Genomic DNA, 27,009 nt, shown 5'->3' with positions numbered 1-27,009 from the left:
TGCCCTGGGTTCCCACACCCCGCCTGTCTGTCAGGAACCCACCCCCAGCTCCCAGATGGCGTCCTGGGAAAGGTGGAGCCTGGAGCTGGTGGACCTGAGCTCTTTGGAAAAGCCTGAGCCTCAGCCTCAAGCAACTTGGCCCGAACTTGGCGGGTTTGTGCAGGAAGGGACTCAGGGGCCCCCTTTTCCTGATGAGAGACGTGTGTAGGAGCACATGGGTGACCCAGAGCTTGCACTGGGCAGCAGGCAGACTCAGGACGGCTCTGGGGACTGCGCCCTGGCCGAGTGGGAAGGGGAGCCCTCTTCTTGCACCCGGTTCCCCCCTTCTAGCCCAGGTCCTTGCTGTGACTCAGCTGGGAACCTCCTGCACATCCAAGGCTACTAGGGCCATGTTGGGTGGGGATCAGCAAGGCCGAGCCAGCCCTGTGGGTGGACAGCCTGATCTGGGGCTCAGTGCTGACTGACCTCAGGGTGGGAGAGGCCAGCTGGAAGGCACAGGGATTTCGGAGGTGCACATGAGCACCGAGGCATCTTCCAATGGCCAAGCCCAGGGCAAGCCGAATGCAGAGGCTGCAAAACCAATGTCCAAGCAAGGGGGACCTGAAGGTCGGGCGGAGTGCCCACCGCCAGCTGCCTGGAGCTCTGATGTACCTGCAGAGAGTGAGATCTCCAGGTTTTGGGTCTCCTTGGTCCTGCCTCCCACCCATCGGCCACATCAATCAGGCCCTCTCTGGCAGGCTGGGGTGGGGGCAGGACTGTCCCCAGTAGGTGCCTGGTAGGCTGAGCCCATGGCCTGATCTTGAGCTCTGCTTTCCGTCTACGCCCCTCCCCTCCCACCCGGCTGGTCCCCTGGTTAGATGACCAGCTACACCTCCCTGGTCCTCAGCCAGGGAACTTCCCCTCCCCTCGAGCCCTCAAAGTTGATCAACAAGCCAATCACATGCTCCCACAGGACCAGGGACATCCTACCTTCCTGTCACTGCGAGGCCTGCCTCCCATGCCCTGCCTGGTCACTCTGCCCCCAACTGCACCCCGTGTGGCTCTGCATGGCCAGCCTGTGCTCCTCCCCGGCTGTGAGTCTGGTGACTCAGAAGCTGCTGATCCCACTGCCACTCCAGCATCGGGTGGGAGTCCCGCCCCCACCAACAGCTTGGAGCGGAGGCGGTGGTCAGATCCGTTGCACAGGAAGAGAGTCTGTCCAGGACAGGAAAGAGATGGACAGCAAGCCTAGGCCCACCAGCTGTCCTCCAGGACAGGGAGGAAGGCCAGGGTGAGGGACTCAGCTCGCCCACGGGATCCAAGGACACAAGCCGGCATTCCCAAGCTCGCTGTGACATCCGCTCGCGGCTTCTCCTGTCCACTGGGCAACCAGGCTTGGAGGCGGGACTGGGTCTGTTCATAGCTGTGTCCTTGACCCTGGCCCAGGGCCTGTGAGGACAGAATGATGAACGGGGAGGAATGCAGGGTCTGCCATGAGCTACTGTCCCAGCCCGCAGGGAAGGAGGGAGCCAGGGGAGAACCCGTCAGTGACAGAAAGGGCCGGGAGCTTGCGAGTCCTTGTGCCCAGTGTGCACCGTGGACCGCCACTTGGCCATCCAGTGAAGGAGTCCTGGCCCAGTGCAGGGGGCGGCGCTGGAGGAAACAGGCCGAGTGGGAAGGGGAGCCCTCTTCTTGCACCCGGTTCTCCCCTTCTAGCTCAGGTCCCTGCTGGGGCCTGGACGGCAGCCTGGTGTGCGGCTGCGTGTACGTGAAGTGGCCGGAATAGGCAGGTCTACACGGCCAGAAATGGACCGGAGGCTGCCTGGGGCTGGTGGCCAGGGATGGGATGGAGAAGTGGCCACCGGGGGTGCCAGGCTGGTTTGGGAGTGAGCGTTCAAGATAGGGTGATGTTTGAACTACTCCGCGGTGTGTGCACATGGGGGTGTCGGGCTGTGGGGGTTGCACCCTGGTAACGTGTGTAAAATGTAAAAGAAAAGAAAAGCAGTCGGCAGAGTCTGTGTCCTCGGCCCACACTCCCAGGAGGGGTCCGGGCAGGGGACCTGCCACTGCTCCTAGAGGGAGAGGGTCGCAGGCTGCTCCCACCCCACGCCCTTCTTGCTCTGAGGGTCTCTGGGTGGGACCCGGCTCCAACGCTGCCTCACACCAGAGCCCTTGGCAGCCCCACAGCAGGTGACGGGCTCTGCTGTGGCTGCAGAGGGAGGCTATGGGGCTCGCAGCGTCCTCCACCAGTCTACAAAAAAGAGAAAGCCACCATGGAGAGGTCTTCATCCCTGCACTGACCTTCCTCCCAAGGCCTGTGACTGGACGACTCCACCTGAGAGCCACCACGCCTTGCTCTTGGAGGTGGACTCATGGGGCTGAGTGGGTGGTCCCAGCTGCAGACCCCACCTTCACCTCTTGGCCTTGGGAGAGAGGCGCATGCTTGGGGGACATGCAAAGAGGGCACTGCCGTGGTCTCCACTGCGTCTTCCAGTCCTGACCTCCACCCACACGGTCCTCCTGCCTCCACGCCCAGTCCTGCTCCACCTGCGGTGGCCACAGAAGAGGTGCCCCTGGCTGCTTAAGCAACCCCGCGTGGCTGAAGAGGGGGCAGCAAGTGACAGGGCCGGGGGCCTGGCCCTGTCCAGCCAGGAGCCGTAAGTAGGGCAGACACCCCATCCTGACTCCCCCGGAGGGTGTGACAAAAGGCAGCCCGTCCCCACCGTGGGCCACCCTGTCCTACACCGACTTCACCCGCCATCCTGGGGAAGGTTCCCTGTAACAGTCCTCCTCCCAGGGGTCCCTTGGGTTCCTTCCAGGGAGACCATGGTGCAGACCGAGAGGCCCAGTTGGCTGGCGGTGCCTCCACACCTTGGGTCTGTCTCTCCCTGTGAGAGGAGAGGCCTCCCTCAGCCCTGTGGAGGCCAGACCTCTGAGCTGAGGTCTCTGGCAGCCTCACAGAGGAGAGAGAATGGCTCAGGCCAGTGCCGGGGCTGACCCTGAGAGCTGAGGAGAGTCACCCATCCTCTGTTCTCCTTCCTGTGGCTCCCTGGGCCTTGGTGCCCCTGAACAATGCCCAGGACGTGGTCATAGGAGAGAGGCCTGTCTGCGGTCAGTGCTTTGCTTGGGCTTGTGGTGGCGTTCCCACGGGTGGAAGGAGTCTCTTCATCGAGATGATAAGTCCTTACCCCTACATCTCAGTGGCCAGATTCAGAGGCAAAGCCTTTAAAGAAGCCATTATGTCAAAATGAGGTCACTAGGGTGGCCCTAATGCAGTGTGACTAGTGTCCTTATAAGAGGAGGCGACTGGGACACAGACAGAGGACAGCCAGGGAGGACACGGGGAGAAGACGCTGCTGTGTTAGCCGTGGTCTGTCCCTGGGACCACAGGTCCGGACGAGGGCGACTCAGAGAAGTTTGTTCTGTGTCAAGTTTCAGAGGTTCAGTCTGTGGTGGCCAGCCCCGTTGCCCTGGGCTCGGTGAGGCCGCACATCATGGGGAGTGGCAGGCCGAGGAGCTCTTCTCTGCTCAGGGCGACTGGGAAGCAGAGAGAGGGGAAGGGGCCGAGGGAGGACACTTCCAGGACAGCCCCCGTGAGCCTCCTCCTCCAGCCACACCCACCTGCCCCAGTCAGGCCCTTCAGACTGGGTGGACGGATCAGAGTGCAGCCCGCACAGTCCCATCACTTTGCCTCTGAATGTTCCTGCATTCACAGGAGCTTTGGGGACCCCACAACAGACAGAAGCCGCGGGAGAACCAGCCTGTGATCCTGAGGTCGGACTTCAGCCTCTGGAACTGTGAGGCCCTAAGTCTCCGTTGCTCCAACCACCCCGTCTGGCTGCCGTGCTAACAAAGGCCGCGTGGGAGCCCACTTGGCCCTCCGCGGTGCTCTGAGATGGTGAGCCTGGGCTCGAGGTCAGCCGGCCGAGTGCACAGCCGGGAGATGCTGCGGTAAGGGCTCGGCTCCTCTGTCCTCTGGGCTCACCTGACAGCACCCGGGAAAGGAGTTCTGAGCAAAACCTCACACAAAGCCTCATTTCATGCAGAAACGATCCTTTTTTTTAAAAAAAAAAAAATTATTTTCCTTGAAGTTTTGTTCCAAACCTGCACATTCTGGACCACTGGGGGTACTTATCCAAAGACTCCTCTGTGATGGTTTCCAAGAGGAGCTTGGGCAGTATCAAGGTCTGGAGAGGCCACAGCGCTCTCTTTTCACCAAGGAACCGCAGGTGTGTGCTAATACTGGTGGGGGATTAAATATGACCACGAGTCCCCTTTAAGAGGTGCAGTCCCTTTCCCCTCACCTTGAACCTGGGGGGTGTGGGGAAATGACAAGTGGATTTAGGAGCTACCTAGGTCGGGGATCCACAGAGAAACAACCCACAGGACACGCGCACACGTATACACACACACACACACACACACACACGCATGCAGAGGTTACGGTCCCTGAGGTCCTGGAGCCATGGACAGTCCCTCTGTCTGCGAGCTGGTGCCCGGGTCTAGAGGTGCAGCTGCAGTCTGGGTCTAGGCTGTCCAAGGCCAGGAGAAGACTGATGTCCAGCTCCAGCCCTCGAGAGAGCGATGGCGCCTTCCCCCACTCAGGGCAGGTCATCTGGAAACACACCCACTGGTTCACCCAGAAAGAAGGCTTAGCCAGACCCCTGGCCACCACGGCCCAGCCCCACTGACAGGTGACATGACCACGAGGAAGGAGCCTCAGCTTTCGCCCTGAGTGCTTCCTGAGACCACCATGCCCAGGAGGAGCTGGAGAAAGAAGCCCAGGTGGTGCCGTCCCAGTCGAGCCCAGCCCACAGGAGGCCAGCAAGCCAGCCCAGGATGCCTGGTCAGCCCAGAGGGTCACAGGGACATACAGCCACCACAGCTTCACGCCACTCCCTGGGGCTGGTGTGCACACAGATGGCTACAGTGGATCCACAGACGTCCCCCCAGGCCCATGTGTGGAAGCCGGAGTCCCAGCTGGTGGTTGGTCCAAGGAGGTGGGGACCGGCAGGAGGGAGGAACGAGGGCTCTGGGGTGGGCCTCTCTGGGGACTTGGGGGCCCCAGCCGCTCCCTCTGTCTCTGTGCTTCCTGGCCCCTGTGAGGTGAGCAGCCTTGCTCCACGGCACACTCCAGCCATGATGTTCTGCCCCACGCAGCAGAAACCCGCAGGCCCAACCGACCACAGTGAAACCTCGGAAGCCAGGAGCCGCGGTAAGTAAACCTTTCCTCCTTTCACGTTGCTCTCAGGCACTTTGTCCCAGCAGCGGAGAGCTGACAGTGGCTGGAGCTCGTCCAGTCAGTCGATGAAGACGGAGAGCAGACCTCAACCTGAGGAAAGGTGAACTTTCAGGATTCAAAAAAAAAAAAAAAAATCTAGTTATATTCTTTATATCCCCAAACTAATGAAACAAAGACATCGTCCAACAAAATTGCTCAGGAACACGGGGCCCTGCAGTAATGGTGTGGAATAATTTGTAATGTCTTATTAATCATATCCAAATGGTGCTTCCAGGGCTGGGAAAAAATCGATTCTTTTAATAATTTAAACAATGCTCCTGAAATTCTTTGCAACATGGTTTACTTAGCAAAATACTTTCTCTTAAATCATTTAAGGGAAGTCTTTGGTCTCCCACAAATTGGTAACATCACCAATTCCCCGACTGCTCCTGCCCTGCAGAGCTCCCTTCCCCTGCGGGGACCCGCCCTCTCCTAGGCAGAGCCACACACTTCCCAGGGCTCACGTCCAACGAGGTTGACCACGACACCCAAGCCAGGGGGGTTGGTGGCACTTCCTGAAGATGCTGCTGGCACCTAATCCATGGTGGGTACACATGTGTGTGGGGCGTCTGTATACGTGTGTCACTGGGTGTGTGTGTACCTCTGTGCAAATGTCCGTGTACACGTGTCTGTGTGTGTGTGTGTGTGTGCGCACAGTATGTATGTGTGTCCCAAGTGTACGTGTGTATGCGAGTCCCATGTGTATGCATGTCCTATGTGTATGTGTGTCCCATGTGCGCTCCCTCTAAACAGCCTGAGCTCCATCTGTTGCGAAGCGGGTTCAGACCTATGAGGTGACATAGCATGGGGGCTGGGCTAATGTCCCAGACCAGATGGCATGGCTGTGGGACCATTTGTGACTTGTTGGTTGTCCACTGTGTCATCCCCCCAGGAATGCAGGTGCCTGCAACAGGATGCAGGGAGCTGACTTAAAATAGGAAAATCCCTGATTACCCTGATCTGACCTTTACGCATCAAACACACGTATGGCATTATCACACCGAGCCTCAGACACATGCACAATTAGTGCATGTCAATGAGAAGCACTTTTAAAATTTGTAAAAAGAACCCTTCTGGCCCTGCAAAATAAGGACCAGAGCTATTGGGGACCTTCACCCCATGGATGCCTGTGGCCCTCTCTGGGGAGTCCCTGGGCTGGGAGACCTGAGGAGGCACAAAGAGCACTTCATCTGTGAGACTCGCAAGGGCGGGCAGACGGCGGAGGCTGGCCTCGCTCCCGTCAGAAGGGCTCCCCTGAGCTGTTGTGGGGTCAGGAGGCTCCCCGCCCCCCAGCCCGGCAGGCCATCCCTTCCCTAATTAGCCGGAGGGGTGATGGGATTCATGGCTGTTCTGGGGAGAATGATCAAAGAGGGATTTAATTAAAGTTTCATATTTAAATTTCTTCTTCCATTTTTACTGCCTCCTTTTACTCACAAGATGTTATTCTCTAGGAGCTGAAGAGTCGCCCAGGAGAGCAGAACTCTGTCGGAAGGGAGGGAAACGGGGACTTTATGGGTTTTCTTTAAAGGGCTCCAATCTCCCATCTCACTCAGCTCAGAACGTGCACCTAATTTAGGGCAGCAGCGTCTGAATTATGAATCGACTGCTCGCGCTGTAAATTAAACATGCAGCCCACGACCTCCCCCTCGGCCTCCTCCAGCGGTGCAGGTGGAGTCATTTACATCCAAACCAGGCTAGAGCCATGTAGGGGAGTGCAGGGGGCACAGGAGGGCACAGCCCACCACCTTCACCCAGCCAAGCCCGGGGGCAGGGGTGCCTCCATTCACAACCCTCACGGTCCACAATGCGGTGTGAAAATGCACGCAGGCTTCCAAGGAAAGCGTGATGTTTCATGGGGTGCTCCTGGGGGTCTGCCGGGAGGGTTGAGGGCCTGCCTGTGCATCAAGGGCATGGATGTGGTGGACAGAGGGTCCGTGCTGGGGAAGGGTGTGCCTCTGTAGCTCGAGCTCTGTCGGCAGCAAGAGCCCTCCCAAGCCAAGGTGTGCAGCAGGCCAGGTCAGCCTCGGGAGCACCGCGTGCTTGCTCATGATCCATGTACTTATTACACATCATTCTCATCTGCTCGTTAGACCAGCTGTCCCTGGGGACAGCTTCCCGCTACGCACTCGTGTCCACCTAATTGGAGCTGTATTTCAAGTGCAAGAAAGGGGTCAGGGGAGGCCTGGGTCCCCCAATTCTGAGCCTCCAGGTGTTGCAGACACCTGTCCTGAGACCGAGTGACTGGTACACCTGCAGCAGGCCAGCTGTTGCTCCAGGGTGCTGGCGAGGCCACCTTGCTGCTGTGGGGTTGCGTTTTGTGCCCCGAAAGACATGTTCAGCTGTAACTGCTGAGTCCATGAATGTGATTTTGTTTAGTGTCTCCGCAGATGTGACGAAGTGAAGATGGGGTCATCCTGGACCAGGGAGCACCCCAAATCCAGCAGCTGCTGTCCTTGTAAGAGGAGGAGAGGACACAGGGAGGGAGGAGGCTGTGATAAGACAGAGATGAGAGCAAGGCAGCCAACCCAAGGAACACGGGGATGGCAGAGCCACCGGGAGCTGGCAGAGACCAGGAAGACCCCTCCCCAGAGCCTTGGACAGCGCATGGCCCTACTGACAGCTCGACCTTGGACTTCTGGCCTCCTACAGGGAGAAATAAATGCCAGCTGCCAAGGTTCAGCTCAGGACGCTTTGTTGAGGCAGCCTGTTAGTCAGCTGGTCCCCACTGTGACCAAGTCACCGGCAAGAAGAGCCGAAAGCAGGAAAAGTTAACTTGGGCTCACGGCTTCGGAGGTTCAGTCCACGGTCAGCTGGCTCCCTTGCCCAGGGTGTGAGGTGAGCAGAACAGCATGGTGGAGGGGCCTGGTGGAGGGCGTGTTCAGCTCCAGGCAGCTGGAAGGGGAGAGAGAGAGAGAACCAGGGAAGAAGACATAACCCTCAAGGGAGGCCCGGCCCCCAGTGACCTATCTTCCAGCCACACCCACCACCTACAGTTACAACCCAGAGGTCCATTCAGACTATTAACTCATGCGCTGGATTAATCCACTTATGAGGTGAGTCACTCCACCTGAACCTTGCTGTGTCACCTGACACATGAGCCTCTGGGGACAGTCCAGATCCAGCCACACACAGCCCCTTTCATCCTCCAAAATCAAGACCTCCCAGACGGCAGCACCCTCTTCAGACCCTGGTCACCTCCCAGAGTCCCTGTGAAGGTGTGGGGACCATTCACTCTTCCCTCTTAGAGAGAAGACCCCAAGCCAAAAGGCCAAGTGACTACCCAGGAGGAAGGTCGTTGGGGACAAGTGGGAAACGGGTTCAGCTCAAACCTGGGTGTCGTTACCTGCTCCAGGAAGAGAGGGGACCCCCCCTCCCTCAGTCCAGATGACGTGTCCTTGGAAGCACTGGGCGGGGGAACAGTGCCTGTGAGGTTCAGGGCCAGATGGATCTGGAGTCAACTGTGGAAGGGACCCCAGGCCGAGTGCCCTCAATGTCTGTCTTGTGACCTGCCTTCTAGGGTCGTCTGGCCAAGAAAGACCCGACTGATTCTACTCGTAATTTAGAAACTGAATTCAAGGTGATGCTGCTGGTGGTGATGTCAAAAGCCCAGTGACAAGGGCAGGTAGCCTGTCAGGCTCATTTTAGAGTTAGATCAGCCCCCGGGGTTTTGGGAGGAACAGGCCCGACACAGGAAGCCCCGTGCTTCTCCTGTCCCAAGGCTCCCTCTGCGGTGGCCGGGCACCTCCTCTCCATTCAGGACACTCTGTTTCCAGCCGAGGACCGGGGGCCACCCGCAGCCGCTGCAGGGACCTCTTCAGAGGTCTGGGCTCTTCCAAGGGGACCGTGATGCTGGCTTTAAAGCTCCGGGTGCAGTACAGTGGCCCTGCTTGGCCTGCGTCCCCGCTGTCCCCAACCTTTCCCTGTGGGGGTGCTGTGTCTGTGGCTCCATGGGGTGCTCTTGCCCTCTCAAATTAGCAGGAGGGTAGGAGCGGGAAACCAGTCCCACACTCCACTGGGGACTGTGAGAAAACCCTGACAGCCTCTCTGAGCCTCAGCCTCCCATCAGCATGAAGGGGCACCGCGGGGTCTCCCTCCAGCACAGTTGGGGGGTTAATGGGCAGGAAGCGCTGTGCAGGACCTGCGCTGCTCTAGAGGCCCACAGTGGCCGGCCCTTCTCTCCCCACTGGTGCTGCAGGCTGGGTCTTCCGGACTCCAGCTCCTCAGCAACCAGAGAGGGCAGGGCCCCCCAGGACACTCACACTGCTGTTTTGTGGTATGGACATGGTCCAGTGCAGGGGCGGAGATGTGGCTGCCAGGGCAGGCTCTCTGCCCTCGGATGGCCCATGCTGGCCTCTCCCCAGTCTGTGGCCTTGTTGTCTCCATAGCTGAGTGGCCACCTAGAAGGCAGAGAAGGTGAGGAATTTAAAGCTGCCCCTCGTCTGTGGTAGGAGCCCAGCAGTCCTCTTGGTGGCCACTTACAGGGAAGAAGTGCGCTCGGCTGCCCGTGTTCCCACCAGTGGGTCCCGGACACCTTCCTGGCTGTGGGTTTACTGTGAGCCTGGTCCTGCCCTGAGCGCTGGGCCCAGCAGAGGAGGCAAGAGACATGGTCCTCGTCCTCCAAAGTGGATCCTAATGACCCAAAGGCCCATGTGCTAGACTTGGTACCCTGGGTGGTGCTGTTGGAGGTGGTGCATTAGAGGTGGTGGGACCTGGGGGCGGCAGGGCCCAGGGGGAGGTCTCTGGGTCTTTGGGGTGTGCCCTGGGATGTGCCCTGGGGTGCACTGTGGACACCATCCCCCTCTTCTCTTGCTTCCTGTCTGTGAGGTGAGTGGTCTCGCTCTGTCACAGGCCTGGAAACAAGGAGGCCAACAGACCACAGCCTGGAACCCCCAAGCCCCCTGTGGAGGTGGGTCAGGGCAGGGCCTGCCACAGATGAAAGCCGCGGACACTGGGCAAAGGCTGAGCAGTTGCTGCCCATCCGCGACCTCATCTCAGTCTTACGACAGCCACTTCTGACTCTGTTGGATGCTTGTGGTCCACCCTCTGCTGGCATTCCCCCCTGTTCATTCAGCTGTCTACCCTTCCGTCACGCGTAAGCCTGTGACCACGGCATCGTCCAAGCCTGACCTTCCCACAGCGCCGACGTCCACAGCGCCGACGTCTGGGGCCTACTTCTGTTGACTCCTTTACCTCTTGACAACAGATTGCCTTATTCTCACTCTGTATGTGGTTCACGGCCTCGTAATTGCCAGATGCTACCTACAGAGAGGGGAAGTAGGAACAGAGTAAACAGGGTCGACACTCAGAAATGGTGATCTTCCTTATCTGTCTGTGAGGTGAGTGGCAGAGACAGAGGAAGCCCCATCTGGTGTGGGGGGGTGGGGTGCCGCCAAGGTCATCGCAGTGCACCAGAGACTCTACACCCCATCCCCGGGCTCCAGCCCCCTCAGTAGCCTCTGTCCCCTGTGTCATGGGCTGGGGTGTCTCTTTCCCTACTCTGGCTGACCCCCAAGTGGGGGGTGAGGGTCACCCCGCACTTTCCGTCCTGATCTCTTGCTGCCCTAACCCTAACCCGAACCCCTAACTCTAACCCTAACCCTAACCCCTGACCCTGACCCTGACCCTGACCCTAACCCTAACCCTGACCCTGACCCTGATCCTATGAAAGTGTGTGCATGAAGATGCCTTGTCTCCTGCTGTGGCCTCGTCCAAGGCCCCCTGAGCCTGGTCCTGAGCAGGTTGGGCTCAGTCCCTACACAGCACGTCCCGCCAGGGGGAGCTGGGACAGGAGAGCATCCCCCCTCCCTGGGGGCAGCAGGTCTCCGTTTGTTATCAGTTCGGGACCCTGAGTCCAGCCTGGGGCCTCTCTGCCTCAGCCCAGGGTGGACGGCTTCAGTCCCCCTGACCCCCAAGCCGTTCTGCACTTCCCTGGACTGGGCTGGGGGAGTTTGCCTCCTGAGAATGGAGTGGGGGCTGGGTGCCACCAAGGGGGCCCTCCTGGTCTCTGGCCTGCCCTGGTGTTTGTTGTGTCTTGTGACTGTCCTCCCTGAGGACCTGGGAAGAGCTGGTGACTGTGGGTGGACCCAGCGCCCTGCCACGCTGCCCTCACGCCGTCTTCAGAACTTGCTGAAAGTTCAGGGCTTTTCTTCTCCCTCCTCTGCCTGGGGCCACCTTGTCCTCCGGTGCGTCTCCAGACAGGCAGCTCACAGGTCCCCTCTCTTCGCAGAGGAGCTGTCGCCCTTGGGGACCCAGCTCACCTGGCTGTCTGGCTGCCCCACCCCCGTGGCCACCGTGAAGGTCGGGACCTTGCTGGATTCCCCACCTTGCCTGGTCTCTAGGGTGCCACTGTCACACAGGGCTTCTCCAGGATGAGTGTGTTCAGCCTCCTGACAGAAGTGCAGGCAGCCGTCCTTATGACTTCTGTCTTACAGATGGCGAGACCCAGGCACCGGGAAGCACACTCACTGGCCCGAGATGAGCGGCTCCCAGGAGGTAGAGCCCAGGTGGGCTCCAGAGGGTCTCACGGCCCCACCACACTCCACCTGGGGGACAGAAGCTGATGCGCTGCTGGGTGACAGAGAGGGTGTAGACAGGAGGCAGAAGCCACGGGTAAAATGCCCCGCACCCACTCCTGCTCCATGCCGTGTGTCCGAGCTCTGCAGGCTGCAGATTCCAGTGAGTCCCCTTCCTGTCCCTTAGCATCTGTGTGACACTGGGTGAGGTGTGACCTCTCACGCTCTCGTCACCTCATCCACAGAACAGACACCACCGCAATCCCCCTGGAGGTGACTAACTTCTCAGACAAACCTGGTGAATAAGAGCCCGCAGCAAGTGGGGCTGTGCCGTTGTCACAACGGTGTGTGCGTGGACAGCGGGAGGCCTGTCCTCCAGGCCCGAAGATGGACACCCACGTGCTAAATCCTCCCCAGCTGCAGCAGACCCACCTGAGGAGCTGCATCCTGCTCTGCCCAGGGACCCCGTGTCCATGGTGTCTGCTCCCTGCCGTCACCGGTGGTCAGCACGGCACAGTGAGGGAGGGACAGAGGAAGTGCCACCTCAGAGCGTCACCGTCTCTTGCCCCAGTTGTTCTATGTTATGATCAGCCGCCGTCGCTCATCTCTTCCTGTGCCTATTTTATAACTTAATGTCACCACAGCCAGGCGCAGGCAGGAAAAGAAAACCACAGCACGTACAGGGTTTGGTCCCATCTGCAGTTCCCAGCGTCCCTGGGGGGCTTGGAACGAAGTCCCCGGGGGCAAGGTGGCTCCTGTGGGTGTGAGTCGCTCACTCAGCCACTCAGCGGTGACTCCTTGGGCACCCACCATGCTCCAGGAGCAGCAGGAGGCATGCGCTGTGCCCTGAAGGCAGAGACCACCCTTCCCCGCTGCGCTCCTGCAGGGGACGTGGCCAGCAGACGGAGCTGAGGGGACTAGAGGTCTAGAAAGCTGCTTAGACACTGAAAGGTGCCGTCATGGACCCTTCCCTGGAGGGCCCAGGTGGGAGCCACCTCTTAGCAGAGCGGTTGAGGGGAGCTGGCCTCCGATGGCGCGGGGGCTGATGGGGGGTGAGGGCCACCCCGCGCTTTCCGTCCTAACCTCCTGGTGCTCCTTGATGCTCCGAGGTCCTTGCTTCCTGGTCCTTGCCCTTGCTGTCCCTCTGCCTGGATTTCCAGGTCCCTCCTTGTCCCAGCAGAGCCTTCCCCACCTCCCCATACAGAGGCCCTGGCCCCCGCGGGGCACCCTGTCACCCCTTATCTCCTCTTGTCACTCTCAGTACCTGCACTTATCTGCCCGTGGGTTGATGGCTTTTGGCTGTCTGGCCTAGGACTTAAGCCACACGGGAGGGCCACCTCCTCTCTTTCCCCACCAGGGCATGCCCCGGCGATGCCCATGGATCTCATCTGGAAAACCCCTGACCAGCAGGCTGCTGGAGATGCCGCTCGTGGATGTGGACCCCAAGCAGGTTTGCTCCCAGTGGCTTCCTGGGCGGGTGGGGGGCAGCACCTGGATGGACGTGGAGCATCAGAAGGCCAGTCACACTCTTCCTCTGCGGGGGGACACTGAGAGCCCCGTGTGATGTGGGGAGAGATAATACCAAGGATCCTGCTCCTAAAAACAACAGCAAAGCCCAAACGGCCACCAGCAGAGGGCCAGGCCTCGGAGTGCAGCCCACCTGGCCCCCCGAGGCCGAGCAAGCGGCCCTGCCAGGGAGAGGCTGAGCCTCACACCTGGGGTAAGGGCCACCTGCTGGCACTGACCAAGACAGGAGAGTGTCTGCCAGGGTGGAAGGTGGTAGTCCTGCCCCTGACCAGGCCTTGCCGCCCCTTGGACAGAGCAGGGCCTCCCAGGGGCTCCCAAGGTTTAGCGGCCCCCATTGGATCCTGAAAGTGACATGTGACTGAAGTGACAGTCCCCATTGGCTCCCAGAGGTGACATGTGACAGAAGAGAGTGCTCACTGAATCCCAGAGTGTCATGTGACTGGGGGGGCGGCAATCCCTTGCGCTCTAGAGACCTTGAAGAAAATGGCGCACTTGCTGGGGGGCAGGTGTGGGGCCATCTGGGCTGTGCACCAGCCAGGGCCAGGGGAGTTTCTGACTGAGCCAAGCTCCTGGGCTCATGAAAAGGGACCCATTAATGAGACGCTTGGTCCTGGAGGTGGAGGGGCCCCGCGTCTGCACCGTGACTCAGTGTGGTGAAGGAGCAGCTCAGGTATTTGCATCCTTGGTGCTAATCAGGGCAACACAGAACCTACCTTTGAACACTCACCAACAAAAGGAACTAAATATACCCATCAGGGCCTTCATCATCTGCCTTCATATCACAATAAAATGTCAAAAGAGAAAAAAGGAAGCAGATTTCTGGTATTATTACTTTGAACTTTCCTTGGTTATCCTCCCTTGGAGCATGACATTTACTGGAAAAAAAATGGAGACTAAGTGGGGGGTTTTGCGGAGCTGGTGCTAATCATGCTTGTCTTCGGGACTCGGGCTCTTATCCTTCTGAACTCCCGCTCGGTGGGAGTCTGGGCTCTGGCTCTGGGGATCTCTTGCTATAGCACAAACCACTCTGAAGCTCACGGGCTGGGAACAGCCAGGTTCTTGTGCTCACAATCTCGTTGCATTTGAGACGTGAGGAAGACTCGACATTGGGGTTTGTTCCTGGATGATGTGTTCCTGGCTCGCTCGGGCACTGGGCCCCCCCCTCTGGCATCTGCATGCGCTCTCTGTGCAGGGTCTGCATCCTCCAGGGGCTTGGCTTTCACCGTGTGGTGGAACCTGGGTGTCAGGTCTATTACAGGGTGTCTGACTCCCCGCCCAGCAGGAATCCCAAGAGCCCATCTTCCAAAAGGCCCAGGCGGCAGCTGTGAGCTTCTAATGACCCTGCCTTGGAAGACTGAAAGTATCCCTGAGGCTGTGTCAACCACCACGTGGGGCAGCAGGGCCTGCCCAGAGCCAAGGGCAGGGACCAGATTGCGGTCAGCCGAAGCCAGCGCAGTCCTCGGTCAGCTTCAGTCTATCGGGACGTGAACACTACTTTCCACCATAGAGGGGTGGCTCCCGGAGGTTCCTGCAGACCACGGCCATGTGTGGAGGGCAGAGTGGGGCCTGCCCTCATGTGCCACCTCCTGTCACCTGCCACCTGCGAGAACCCCTGGGCCTGCCTTCTCATTTCCACGCTGGCAGGTAGCTTTGAAACCATTGCACGACCTGCTGATTTGCCACACGGTGCTGGCTGCAGAGGGCACCCTGCCTTTGATGGCGGCTTTTGATCGGATCCTGGACGGGAGAACTTGGTAAGCTCCCCCTGGGAACGCCACATCAGACCCTCTCCGACCCCCACCTGGGCTCCTGACCCTAACCGCTGGGCTTTGGAGCTCGTGTAGACCCCACAGCGTTGACTGTGGCAGGGCCCCACCCTGTGATGCCCAGAGAGCTCCCTCCCACTGCCACTGCTCCCCAGAGGCACTCCCAGGAGACTCCCCAGCCTGGCCCCTGCTCCGGCCCTCCTGGGCACCCCAGCACCGTCCAAGGCAATGGTGCTCCCTCCTCCTGCAAAAGGTGCAAGGTGCCCATAGGGGTCAGAGGGACACCTTGGAGTCAGGTGGGAGCCTCGGGCGCTGGCTCTGGAGAGCACGTGGGCCAGTGTTGATGAGGCCTGAGTACAGCCGAGCAGCACACCTTGCGCCCCCAGGGAGAAGGCCGCTCGGAGAGGACCTCGGAGGACAAACTGTCTTGGGGACACTGCTGAGGAACAAACCACCACACCTGTGGCTGAGGTCCTGCCTGAGCCGTGTGTCCGGGTCTCGCAGCTGACACACACAGAGTCCTGCTGTGCAGCCGCCTACAGATGCCCAGACGGAGGCCCCTGCCTCCAGGGTTGGAGTCCAGGGGTCGCGGGCAGGAAGACGGGCTGTTTAAATGGAGGACTTCTTGAGCACAGAGGAGAACCCTGAACCCAGGGCTCTGGGGCAGTGTCCAACCTGAGCCCCCAAGGCTGAGGACAGGGCTGAGGAGCAGGGGTCCTGGGATGGACGAGGGATGGCTCCAGGGCACCTGGAGCCCAGAGTGTGGGGTGGACGGGTGGAGGGGCTGGCATCCGGACGGTGGGCTAGGCCAGGACTTGGACACTCAGGCCAAGCCGTGTCTAGACCAGTAACGATCGGGTGGCTTGATTTAATTCTCTTCCGTTGGAGGAGGCCCCTGTTTACAGAGGGCCTGGAAGCCTTTCAGCCTCTGCACTTCAATTAGCAGAACTGGGATGACGGAACTTGCTTCCCCCCACCCCGCTCTGCTCGGGGAGCATCAGAGGAGATAATATATGAAAAGAGGCTTGGAAATGGCCCAGCGGGGAGGGAGGGCACCCAGAACTGCCCAGGTGCCCGCCAGACACCCCAGGTCTCCCCGTCGACCCCGGCAGCCCCTCTCCTCACTTTGTGAGAACTTGTCAGGCTGCAGTGTCAGAACCGGCCGACCCTGAAGGCTGGCTCTTAGTCCTCAGACACCCCCTCCTTCTCCACCAAATCAAGACCCACCCAAGAAGCCAATTCCTCCCTGGCTGCACTTAGGGCCTCTTGCTCCCAGTTGGGCTGCAGTGTTTGATCTATATAAGTGAATCCAATTTAGCTGATTCATCTCTCGTGTTTAATTTTTATGTTAACATAACAAGGTTATGTAACCGAACATGAGAGGCCAGGGACAGAATCTATAATTTATAAGTGGCAGTTATGGTTTTAAAAGAGTGCCTGAAAGAAATCGGTTGAAAAGCCAAGTCCTCTGACCAGCGTTTTCTCTTAGGAGCCTGGAAAGCTTTCAACTTGATTTAAATGTAAAATCAAAGCTATTGGCATTTAACAGCCCCTGTTTAAAAGTCAGGGTTGACTAGACCCGGCTGGGGAAAGAGGGTTTCCCAGAATAAATATATTTTCGGGGACTTATCCCTGGGGCGGGAAGGCCACGTGTGTGGATAGAGACTTCTTTGTCCCTGGGATTGTCCAGAGTTATCCGTCCTGTCCACAGGATTCTGCAAGAAGGAAGCCCAAGCGTAGTCCCCTGTTTTCTGGGGCTTTGAGCTGCAGCAGGGAGGGTCCTCTGGGGGCCCCTCCTGTCCTAGCCCGGGCCCAGCCTTTCTCACATCCTGAGCCTCCCCCGGCAAATGGCGGACGTGCGAGCTTCTCCCAGGGATCCCGGGTTCTGGGAGGTGGATGGCTGTGGCCCCTGGAGAGCTGTGCTGGTCAGCACCGTGTTCCTGGGTGAGTCACCCTGGCAGGCGGAGGTCGCGACGAATCAAGCTTCATTTAGCTCCTGGATCTGGAGGTTCCGCATCCAAGACAGAGTGGGGGGCACAGTTGGGCCTCTGGTGAGGACCCGGTGGCAGATGGTGGCACGACAGGGGGCATGTAAGGGAGGAAGAGGCCGCCTCCTGAGACGGGGTCAGAGGACCATCAGGAGACTGGCTGCCTACCACCAGGGGCTCACTGGACAGCGGCCTTCCTTCTTCCTGTTATTGTCCTTGGTTTGTCCCCCACAGATCCCACCTCCCAACGTCCCCACGCTGAGGGCCACTCCTGACACATGAGCCCTTGGGGACACGCTCAAGTCACATCCAATCCACGGGCAGGGTGCCCACCCGAGATCCGAGGACCACCTCCAAGAGCAGGCCTGGGTCCACACCCCAGGGCAACGACCTGGGGGCCTTAGACACCCCACCCTGGGGGGGCTTTGGGTTCCCAGGGGAAAGGGCCTTGGGCTCGCTTCTCTCCCCCAGGCTTTATGGTGCAACGTCCTGAGTGGATGTGCAGATGCCTGAGCCCAGCGCCAGTGGCCCAACTGGTGCTGACCAGTGCCCAGAAGGCCCAGGGCACTGCTGGCCCTCTCTGGGGTGGACAGGGGCTCCACACCCCAAGAGCAGAGGGCAGGGTCTGGCCTCCCGTCTCCTTCACGGAAGCCACTCCGCAGAGTCCCCAGAGGAGAGCCAGCTGAGGAGGTCTGCACAGGGACGTTCTGGAGCGGGAGGGTTGTTATGGCAACACATGGCCCTGCGTCTGCAGAGGGGGTCAGCCCAGGCGGCGAGGGAGGTGCTGGGAGGCAGAGAGCTCTCTCTCTACAGAGAGCTCAGACCACAGGGATCTGCACGTGTGCAACTGGTCAATGGCTGGTGGGGGGACCCTTACCCACGGCAGCACCAGGCAGGCTCAAGGGACGGTGAGGGGCGGGTCTTGGCCTGGACTCAAATGGGAACTTGCAGTTGTTCCTGCCAGCCTCTGAGTAGGGCTGTGGGCCAGGTGTGGGGACCTATGCAGTCCCTGTTCCCACAGTGGGGAGCTGTCGGGTGCAGGGGGGCGGGGCCGCACCGTGGCTGGAGCCGAGTTCCCTCCCCACCCTGTGCCCCAGCCCTGACCTCCCAGCTGCCCAGGGACAGGGAAGCAGAGGCCTTCGCTCTCAGAGGTCTGAGTCACTAAGGGCTCCCCGCCTCTGCATGTTCGACGGGCATGGGGTCTTCTTTGGGGTGACAGAAATGCCTCTCAATGCGACAGAGGTGGTGGCTGCACAATACCAAGGAGCTGAGCCCAATTGGCACTCCTGAGAGGGGCACACTCTGTGAGTCCTGCTGTCACCGCCAACGTTAAATCCAGGCCCTTGCAGCTGCATGCCCTGCCCAGTGCACGAGGCCCGGCTCTCTTGGCCTTCCCATGCGGGAGCCCCAGCACCCGGCTTCAGGCCCACATCTGCTATGTGCCCCAAGACCCCAGAGTGGGTCTCTGGATCCCAAGGGCTCTCCAGACTAGGGCTTTAATGAAGTGACTGGCGAGTCCCAGGGCCACCCCATGGTGTGACGTTGGTGCCATCCCTGTCCTCATGGGCATGTGCTGGACAACGGCCAAGGGCCATGGGTGGTGGGTGCACCTGGTCCAGGCACACTCCTCTGCAGAACTTTGCTCAGGGCACCCCCTGCACAAAACCCTGGGGGCCCTCAACCTACCACAGGCTGCACACCACACAGACCCACAGAACATTGGCCCAATGCAGCCGGCTCCCTGGGATCCCGTGGAGGGTGCCCAGCTGCCCACAGCCCTTCCTGGTGGACGCACCACACACTGAGGGTGAAGACTGCGGCTCCAGTGGCAGTGTCCTCATGAAGGAGAAGTTCGCACACAGACACAGAGCGGGACAAGGACACAGCTCCGTCTGCCCTGGGCTCTGGCCAGGCCCAGGTAGAGGGTGCAGAGGCAGAGGCTGGCTGGCCATGTGGGTGGCCACAGGAGGTCCACCAGCCCTTGGGCCACCAGGAAGTAAAGGTCTGAGGGTGCCGCGCAGGTCCCAGGGGGCAGAGAGAGGAAGGAGGAGGAAACAAGGGGGGAGAGAGGTGAGGGAGAGACGGAGGGCAGGACGGGGTGGTCACGTACTGGTGGCCTCGGATCCCACTGGCCTCCCCCTGCCCGTCTGTAAGGCTCCTCTGAGGTGCATTGTCCTCACGTTTCACAACAACTTGCCGTCAGCAGGCACGAGCAGACGGGCGGCTGCCCTCTGGGGGGACTTCCCTGCTGCCCAGGCTCTCGGGACGCAGGGCCAACTGGACCGGCCAGCCCTGCCCTCGTGGTGCAGGCCTCTGGGGAGGCAGCCTGCAGTTTCCAGGGGCCACTGTGACAGAGTAACACAAACTGGGTGGCTTTGTCCACAGCTGAGGAGTCGACAGAGGCCTTCCCCCTGGTGGCCCCAGGGAGGCCCTGCCTGCCTCTTCCAGCGTCCAGTGGCTCCAGAGGACTCTGGGTCCCTGTTGGTAGCTTCATGGCCACAGTCTCTGCTTCCGTCATCACTTGGCCTTCTCCTGTGGCCCGGAAGCTGTGTCTTCACCCCACTCTGTCTGTGTGAACGCTTCCTTATGAGGACACAGCCGTTGCACGGGGCCACCCTGGTGACCTCTTCGCAGCTCAGTCACATCTGCAAAGTCCCCGTTTCCACAGAAGGCCGCACGCATGGCTTCTAGGGCCAGGGCTGGAACAAATCCTTTCAGCCACCACTTAGCCGTAAGCAGATTAATAAAGGTGATAATAATAGTAAATACGAAGTCGGACCCGAGCCAAGGGAAATTAGATAAGCCTCTCGGCAGGTTAATTATTGGCTGAATGAAAACTTCCAACCAGGGGCCTGACCACACTGGGCGACGGCGTGGGTCCCCTGAGAAAGGCGTATGTGCGCTGTGACCAGCCGGAGTGTCCAGGTGAGGGCGGGCAGGTGGAGCAGGTGGGCTTCCCTGGCAGAAGGGAGGGCGTGTCCGAAGGCCAGGGAAGAGGGCAGAGCCAGCGGAGCCGGCTGGAGGCAGCTAAGGGTCCCGGGGCGCGGGGTGGTGAGGCTGCAGACGAGGAGAGGCCGCGAGGCTGGGATTCAGTGTCAAGGAAAACCGGATCCAGGTTAGGCCCCAGGTTAGGCCATTCCAGCTCCTTGACAGAGACGAATGGCAGGGAGGGACCCAGGAGAAGGCTTGGGTCTTTCCGTGGAAGTTCTGACAGGGAGGTGTCTGGAGGTTCAGGGGACCGAGCTCCACAGGCCTCCTGGAGGCCCGGGCTCTTCCGGCTGCTGCTTGGCCACCGACATGCCGCGCTGTCCTGATGGGCTTGCCCGAGCTGGCCACCCCACCCATGGTGCTCCTGCTGGCCAGCGGAGCAGAGGCGCAGAGGGCGCGGCTTCAGGGAGCAACCCTGAGCGGCTCTCAGCTGTGGAGCCACACGCACAGCTGAAGGGTCCACTGGCTAAAGGGAAGGGGCGGTGAGCAGGGCAGGCTGGCGGTCACTCTGCCATTGCCTAGGCGAGGGGCAGAGGGCCTCGGGGAGGAGCTGGGTGGAGAGGCGATCAGCTGGTTGTTTAAAAAAGTGTCCTGACACCCATTTGGAGAGCGGGCAGGGGGCAGGAATAGGCCAGCATGGAGGCGGGGGACACTGGTGAGGGCATCACAGGAGAGTGGGCACAGGGATGCCACCCAGCACCAAGTGCAATGAGGCAGGTCTGAGAGCCCTAGGGGCATGTCCACTGGACTCTGTGTGGATGGAGGGAGGATGATGCTGGGGTCCCCGGGTGAAGGGCCAGCTTTGGGTCCCTGGGGACAGGCAGGGAAGAAGGTCTCAGTAGGAGGACCAGGAGCTGCAGGAGCCTTTGGACTGACCCTGCCCTGGGACACTCCTGTCCCCCCAACACATCTTATGTGGGGTCTTTTTCCAACGCCACCTCTGCCCCTAGCCCCCTGGGCACACAAAGTGGGCAAGGCCTGGTGGCAACGCAGGCTGTCCAGGAGATCCGGTCCTGGAGCTGGCGTCCACCCTCACGGGCTCATGGGTGTGAGGACCAGGGGCACCGAGCGCTCACCCCAGCCGAGGATGCCGCCTGCCACCTCTGGTGCCCTTCAGCGCTCAAGGTCAAGCCGCATCCACTGATCCTTCCAGCAGCTGCCAGGAGGACAGGGCAGGAGCAGCCAGGTGGCCCTCAGACCTCCTCCCTCTGTCTCCTCGCCAAGCTTCTCACACCCAGGGATCACGGGAGCCCAGCAGCGAGCTGGTGGAGTCCAGTGCCCAGCGCGTGTGGCTGCCAGGAGCTCTCCCGCCTCCTTTCTGGGCACAGGCAGCAGGACGAGGCAGGACGAGGCAGGACGAGGGCGTCCCCAGGCCAGCTGGGGACAGGGCAGCTGCTGGGTGGGGCGTGAGGCGCAGGTTCTCTTGCCTGCGGGTGCTGGGGAGCGGGGACCACCCTGGCTCTGGGTGTTGGGTGAGGACCTCGGGGACTCCTGGGCCGTGGGCTTGGGAACCTCGGCTGCCTTGGTCCTCACCCGGGTCCACGTCCCCAGGTGCTGTCTGCTGAGGCCTCTGGGGGGCCAGCCTGGGGCCATGCTCCTGGCTGTCAGGGAACAGGGACAGCCAGCTGCCAGAGCGGTGGTCGCTTGGCCTCAGAGGTGCAGGACGGAGCCAGGAAGCAGAGGCAGGCTGGCCACCAGCCTGGAAGGCTGAGGGCCTCAGCAAGGTCAGTGGACAGCTGTGGTGGCCCCCGATCCCTGCTGTCCTCACTGGCAAGGAAGCAGAGCCCAGCAAGACTCTGGGAGGACCAGGAGCCCATCATGGCCAAGGCATGTTGTGTCGAGTGGAAGAACCTCAGAGACCAGGGCTGACCCTGGGCCAGGGGCCGCGGGGCAGCAGCTGACAAGGGGCCTTGGTCACGTGCTGTGATCGAAGCCCATGGGTTCACCAGCACCCCATCCCTCCTCCCCTCTGCCCAAGGCTTCTTGGTCTTTAACTTGATCCAATTTTTTAATTTGTTCGTATTTATCATCTACCTGCAATACAAAAAATCAACGCCAAGCGGCCAGGGCTTGTCTTTCTGTCTGTAAAGCATCAGTGACCCCTTCACCTGGTCATGTGTGGTGGCCCCACGGCCTGTCTCTCTCCCTCTGTCTCCCTTATAGTCAAGACTCATCTGCAAAATGGTCCTTCTGCCTCACCTCCCCCTCCACGTTTCCCGCTCCTCCCAGCACCTTCCATTCCACACACACCTCCCGCAGGGTCACCTGGTATACAACACGACCAGACACCAGGTGGCTTCACATAGACGCGTTTGTTCCCTCCCAGCTCTGCGGCCACAGGTCAACGCTGCAGCAGAGCCCGGCCTCACCCTGGCTGAGAGAGCTCATCCTCCCCCCCCCCGAGTCCTGGTGGCCCCAGCTAGCCCTGGGCTTGTGGTCACCTTGCTCCAGTCTCTGTGTCAGTCTCCACGGGCCACCAGGACGGCAGTGAGAACAGCTGGGTCCCCTGATATCAAAGATGACGCCATTGACTAATCCATCTGCAAAGAACCTATTTCCCAATAAGGCCCATTCTGAGGTGTGAGGGGGAGCTGGACAGCCCACTCTGTGTCCAGGATGGCCAGCAGCTCCAGCCCAGGCACCCCTTGCCCAGGACCCTCGGCCCCTCCCCTCCGTCTCTGTAGTTGCTTCTCTCTTTTCTGTGGTCTTGGCCTCATCCTCTCCTGTCCCCCATTGTGACAGGTCCCCTGGCCTCTCTCCTGGACTATTTCCATCAAGGGCTGCACCAATCCTGGTATAAGTCTCCTCTTTGTCCACTGCCTGCCCCTGCAAGGCCAGCCCCTCTGTGGGAGGCCCTGAGAGCATTTCTGTAGAGTAAGGCTCCACCCACAAGCTGGGCCTCCTGTCCAGGGACCGGTGAGCCCCTTCACTCCTAAGGATGTACCCCGCAGCTCTCTTGGGCCCATGGCAAACGACAGACAGCAAGCTCTCCTGGGTGTGGGCAGCGTGGTAGGAGCCACAGGGACGGTGGTGGTTCCCAGAGCAGTGGCCCTCCAGCCCTCCAAGGGGAGGGTCTGCTTGGAGCCCGGAAGTGTCCCTGGGATGTGGGCTCCTGTGGGTGGGAGGGGACCAAGTGCCCTGCGACCACTGACCAGGGGTCGTGTTCCTGTACAGATTTGTTCTAATGCCAGTTGGTGGCATTTGCTGCCCTCGATGCCCTCTGCCTGGAGGTCTGCTGGCCTGTTGAGGACGGCCACAGAATACCCCGCAGAGGCAGCCCGGCCGGTGCCTGGGCCACACAGTCTGCCACCAACACAGGTAACAACGTGGGGTTGCAGGGGTCGGGGGTCATGACATCTCATGCTGGGAGTCCCCGAGTCCCGGTGGGCTGGGGGTTGGGGACATTGCAGGTCCCACCCTGGTGGTGGGCCTCCAGCAGCCCTGGCTTTTGTGATGGCTCCCCCCCGCTCCTCCGTGTCCAGGGTCTGAAATCCAGAGGATGGAATGTCTGTCCTCTCAGGCCCCACGTTGGCCTCCTTGTCCACCAGGCAGGAGAGCTCTCCTGGGCCTCTGGGGCAGTCAGAACGGGGCCAGTGGGGGCACTCAGCACCGGGTGGCTATGGAGCCCTTGGGTGCCCCATCCGCCCCTCCCCAGCGTCTCATTCCTTCTCTGCTCAGTTCGGGGACACGGCAGGCGTGACACCAAGATGGGTGACTCGGGTTTCCTTCTCCCTTCCTTGCCTCTGCCATGGGAGACACCTCAACTCTAAGGATGAAGGTGGGAGGCTGGGGGGCAGGAGCCGGGGGGCAGCACGCTGTCTCTGCTCGGGCAGCCCCATCCCTGGGCTCCTGCCGCTCTCCAGTCTTCCAGTGAGAGTGGGTGACCCTTCCCTGCTTCTGCAGACTGGGAATGAACGCCTGTCCATGCACAAAGGCCAAGAGAGTCCCTGCCTCTCCCTGCTCAGGTTTCTCGAGGGGCAGGCGGGGCGAGGCCGTAGGCACCTTTTCCTCCTCCTGCCCTGGGGGTGGGGTGCTCCATGATGGTGGGAGAACCCAGGGGAAAGGAGCAGGGTGTGGTCAGTGGGTGTGCCCCTAACCGACCAGTGCCCTGAGAGGGATGCCCGTGGTCCCTGGCAGCCCCTCTCCACCTCTGCAAGTCCCCTTCGTGGACGTCAAACCCGCGGACTGAAAGTACTCAGAAAAACATCTTGTCTGTGCCGGGCATGCGCAGACGTCCGTCACCTCTCTCTAGGCAGAACCCGGGGCAGTGACTACTACGTAGCGTTTACACACACTGGGGCTTGTTGAGAATCCAGAGAAGGTTCAAAGCCTCGGGAGGCCATGCACGGCCATCTGCAAATCACCACTGTTTTATGAGGGACTCAAGCACTGTGGACTTTGGCATCCCAGGAGCTGCTGGGCCCAGCACCCTGGGGGACGCTAAGGGATGGCTATACCTACACACACGTGAGTATAATTGGAATATATCGTACATGTAAAGCAAGAGGAGATGGCTTCTGTTCTAAGAGAGAACAACACAGCGGCTATACCTTATCCTAAGTGCGTGCTCATGCGCTGGATACTCAACAAACACCTTTTAAATGAGATGCATGAACAAAAGTGGATGTTGATATTGGGGCCAGACACTGGGAAGGTGATCAAACAGACACTGTGGGTAAACAGCAAATTGCCACCACTCTGCTGACTTCCTTGGTGGCTGATGGATGGCTCCGGAGGTCGCGGAACTCATGATAAATTGCCGGGACTTGTCACTCACCAGGTCTGTGGCTGGCGGCTGCAGGGACGTTGAGAGAATGTGGATATCTGGAGAGCCACCTGGATGGTGAGCAGGGGACGCTTTGCTCCCAGAGCTCCGTCCACCCGGGCTGCGTCTCTGGGCCAGACTGCGCAGGTGGGACAGCCGTCCCCAGTGGAAGCTCGTCTCCACACCTGCCGGGCAGGAGCACTTCACCCTGCGCTGTCGGAACAAGGCTCCAGAGGGCACCTCGGGGGAAGGCGTCCCCCGAGCAAGATGAGGAGCGGCCCTGTGCTCCACACTGCAGAGAGGAGGGCTGCCCTGGGGTGAGACACCAGTGTGCACACTCCCACACACAGGCACACACGTGCACACACATCACACATGCATACACTCACATCTAAGACAAATGGCTCACATGATCACACACAGTCACACCCACACTACACACTCTAACACGTGTGTACCAAACACGTGCACTCCCACGCAGGCTCACACGCACACAGCAGATCCACACACGCATGCATGTGCTCACACAATGCCACACACACTCACTGGAAGGCTGCACGTGGTCTCTCATGCCCTCCCTTCCACACCCTCCAGCTGCAGGTGTGCATTGACTTGCTCTGAGATCTCACAACTCTGCATGTGGTGGGGTGCAGAGGGAGCTGGAGGTGGCTCTGCTGGCCCCTGGGCTTGATGACCACCCGAGCCAGGTCCACACAGAGGTGCTGATGCGAAGGAGAGGCCGGGCCACCCCCACAAAGTTCTCCCAGCCCCCTGTGTGGGGGCCACTCCCCCGGCTAGGCTTGTGCCCTCCCACAGCCAGGACGTGGCTCACCAGGCGTGTCCCATTTCTGTCCTGGGATGTCGTGGCACGCTGTGAGTGCCCGCTGTGACGGCCCTGTCCTGCCGCGGCCTTGGTGGTGACAAGATGAATCGGCTCTGATTCGGAGGTGATCGCTCTTCTCCGATGCCCTGCTCACCATCATCGCTCCATCACGAGCCTGGAGCCTGGCCAGCCCTTGGACGAAGTTGGCCCAAGGACTGAATCACAACGCGGACAGCGGGACCCGCAGCTGGCTGGCCACACGCCGCCCTGATCCTGTATCCACCCCAGTGCTCTAACCACAGACCCACAGCGGGGCCGGGGCAGTGCTCAGAGGACTGCCCTCGAGTTGGACGTTGCTGCACCTTAGGGGACCCCAGCTGCCTGCATTCTGGCCAAGTGGCCACAGACTCAGCAGTTCTCATACCGCCTGCAGCTCCGCTGCGCACTAGAATGAATCTCAGAACTCAAAAAGCTCCAGGCTCGCAAAGACAGCTTTAGAATCAAGGCTGCTCGGGAGCTGCAGCAGGCAGTCACGGAGGACAAGGCCGGGAGGAGTCCAGGCAGCTCCACGCTCTCCCTGCGCAGCAGAGTCTATGTGGGGGTCCCTGAAGCTGCACCCTGGAGTGGCAACCACTGACCACTGACGGGAATCCCCCATCCCCACCTTCAGCCCCCTCCTGAGTCCGGCCTCTTGTTAACATAAGCAGGCTGCAGCCCAAAGGTCCATGAATAACAGAAGCAATTACGGGGTACTCCAAGGACTGAGGGGCTCCCTCAGGAGCCAGGGACAAAGGACAGTCCATGTTTTTATTACCTCGTTAGGAACACGACTAAAGAACTCAACACTTAACATAGAAACAGTGTTTGGAAACTGTGCAACACACCCACCAAATCCACTCCCAGAGCATCTTATCCAGCATGACCTGTACAGCAGCAGACCCACCCCGTCCTGAGATCCGATCCCTCAGCCCCAAGTGGCAGGAGGATCCAAGGAAGTAGGGGTCACCACCCAAGGTGATGTCTCACAGTCTGGCCGCATCTACAGGGGTCCATTGAAAGGAATGCCAACCACCACTGCGGTCACCACTACGGTCACCCCCACGATCACCACCGCGGTCACCGCCGTCGGGCAGAGGTACCAGGAGTAGGCTTGTCTCAGTTTCCCCTCCGAAGCCTCCTGGGTGCTCCCCTTCCTATCACAGCCCCCCCACCACCACTCGCTGACCTCAGAACACACATGGCCTCCAGGAATCTGGAAGCATCCACAGAGCTCAGGGGTGCGTGTTTGATGTCAGGCATGCCCACAGGATGACCTTCCTTGCCTGAATAGCCCCCTGCATGCCACGCCACCCTGTGCCCACCACCCCAGCAGGCTCCTCT

Source organism: Marmota marmota, unplaced genomic scaffold (assembly GCF_001458135.2).
Source record: "Marmota marmota marmota unplaced genomic scaffold, marMar, whole genome shotgun sequence".
In the NCBI taxonomy this organism is placed as follows: domain Eukaryota; kingdom Metazoa; phylum Chordata; class Mammalia; order Rodentia; family Sciuridae; genus Marmota; species Marmota marmota.
The sequence above is the reverse complement of the archived record's forward strand: the minus strand, read 5'-3'. Positions refer to the sequence as shown.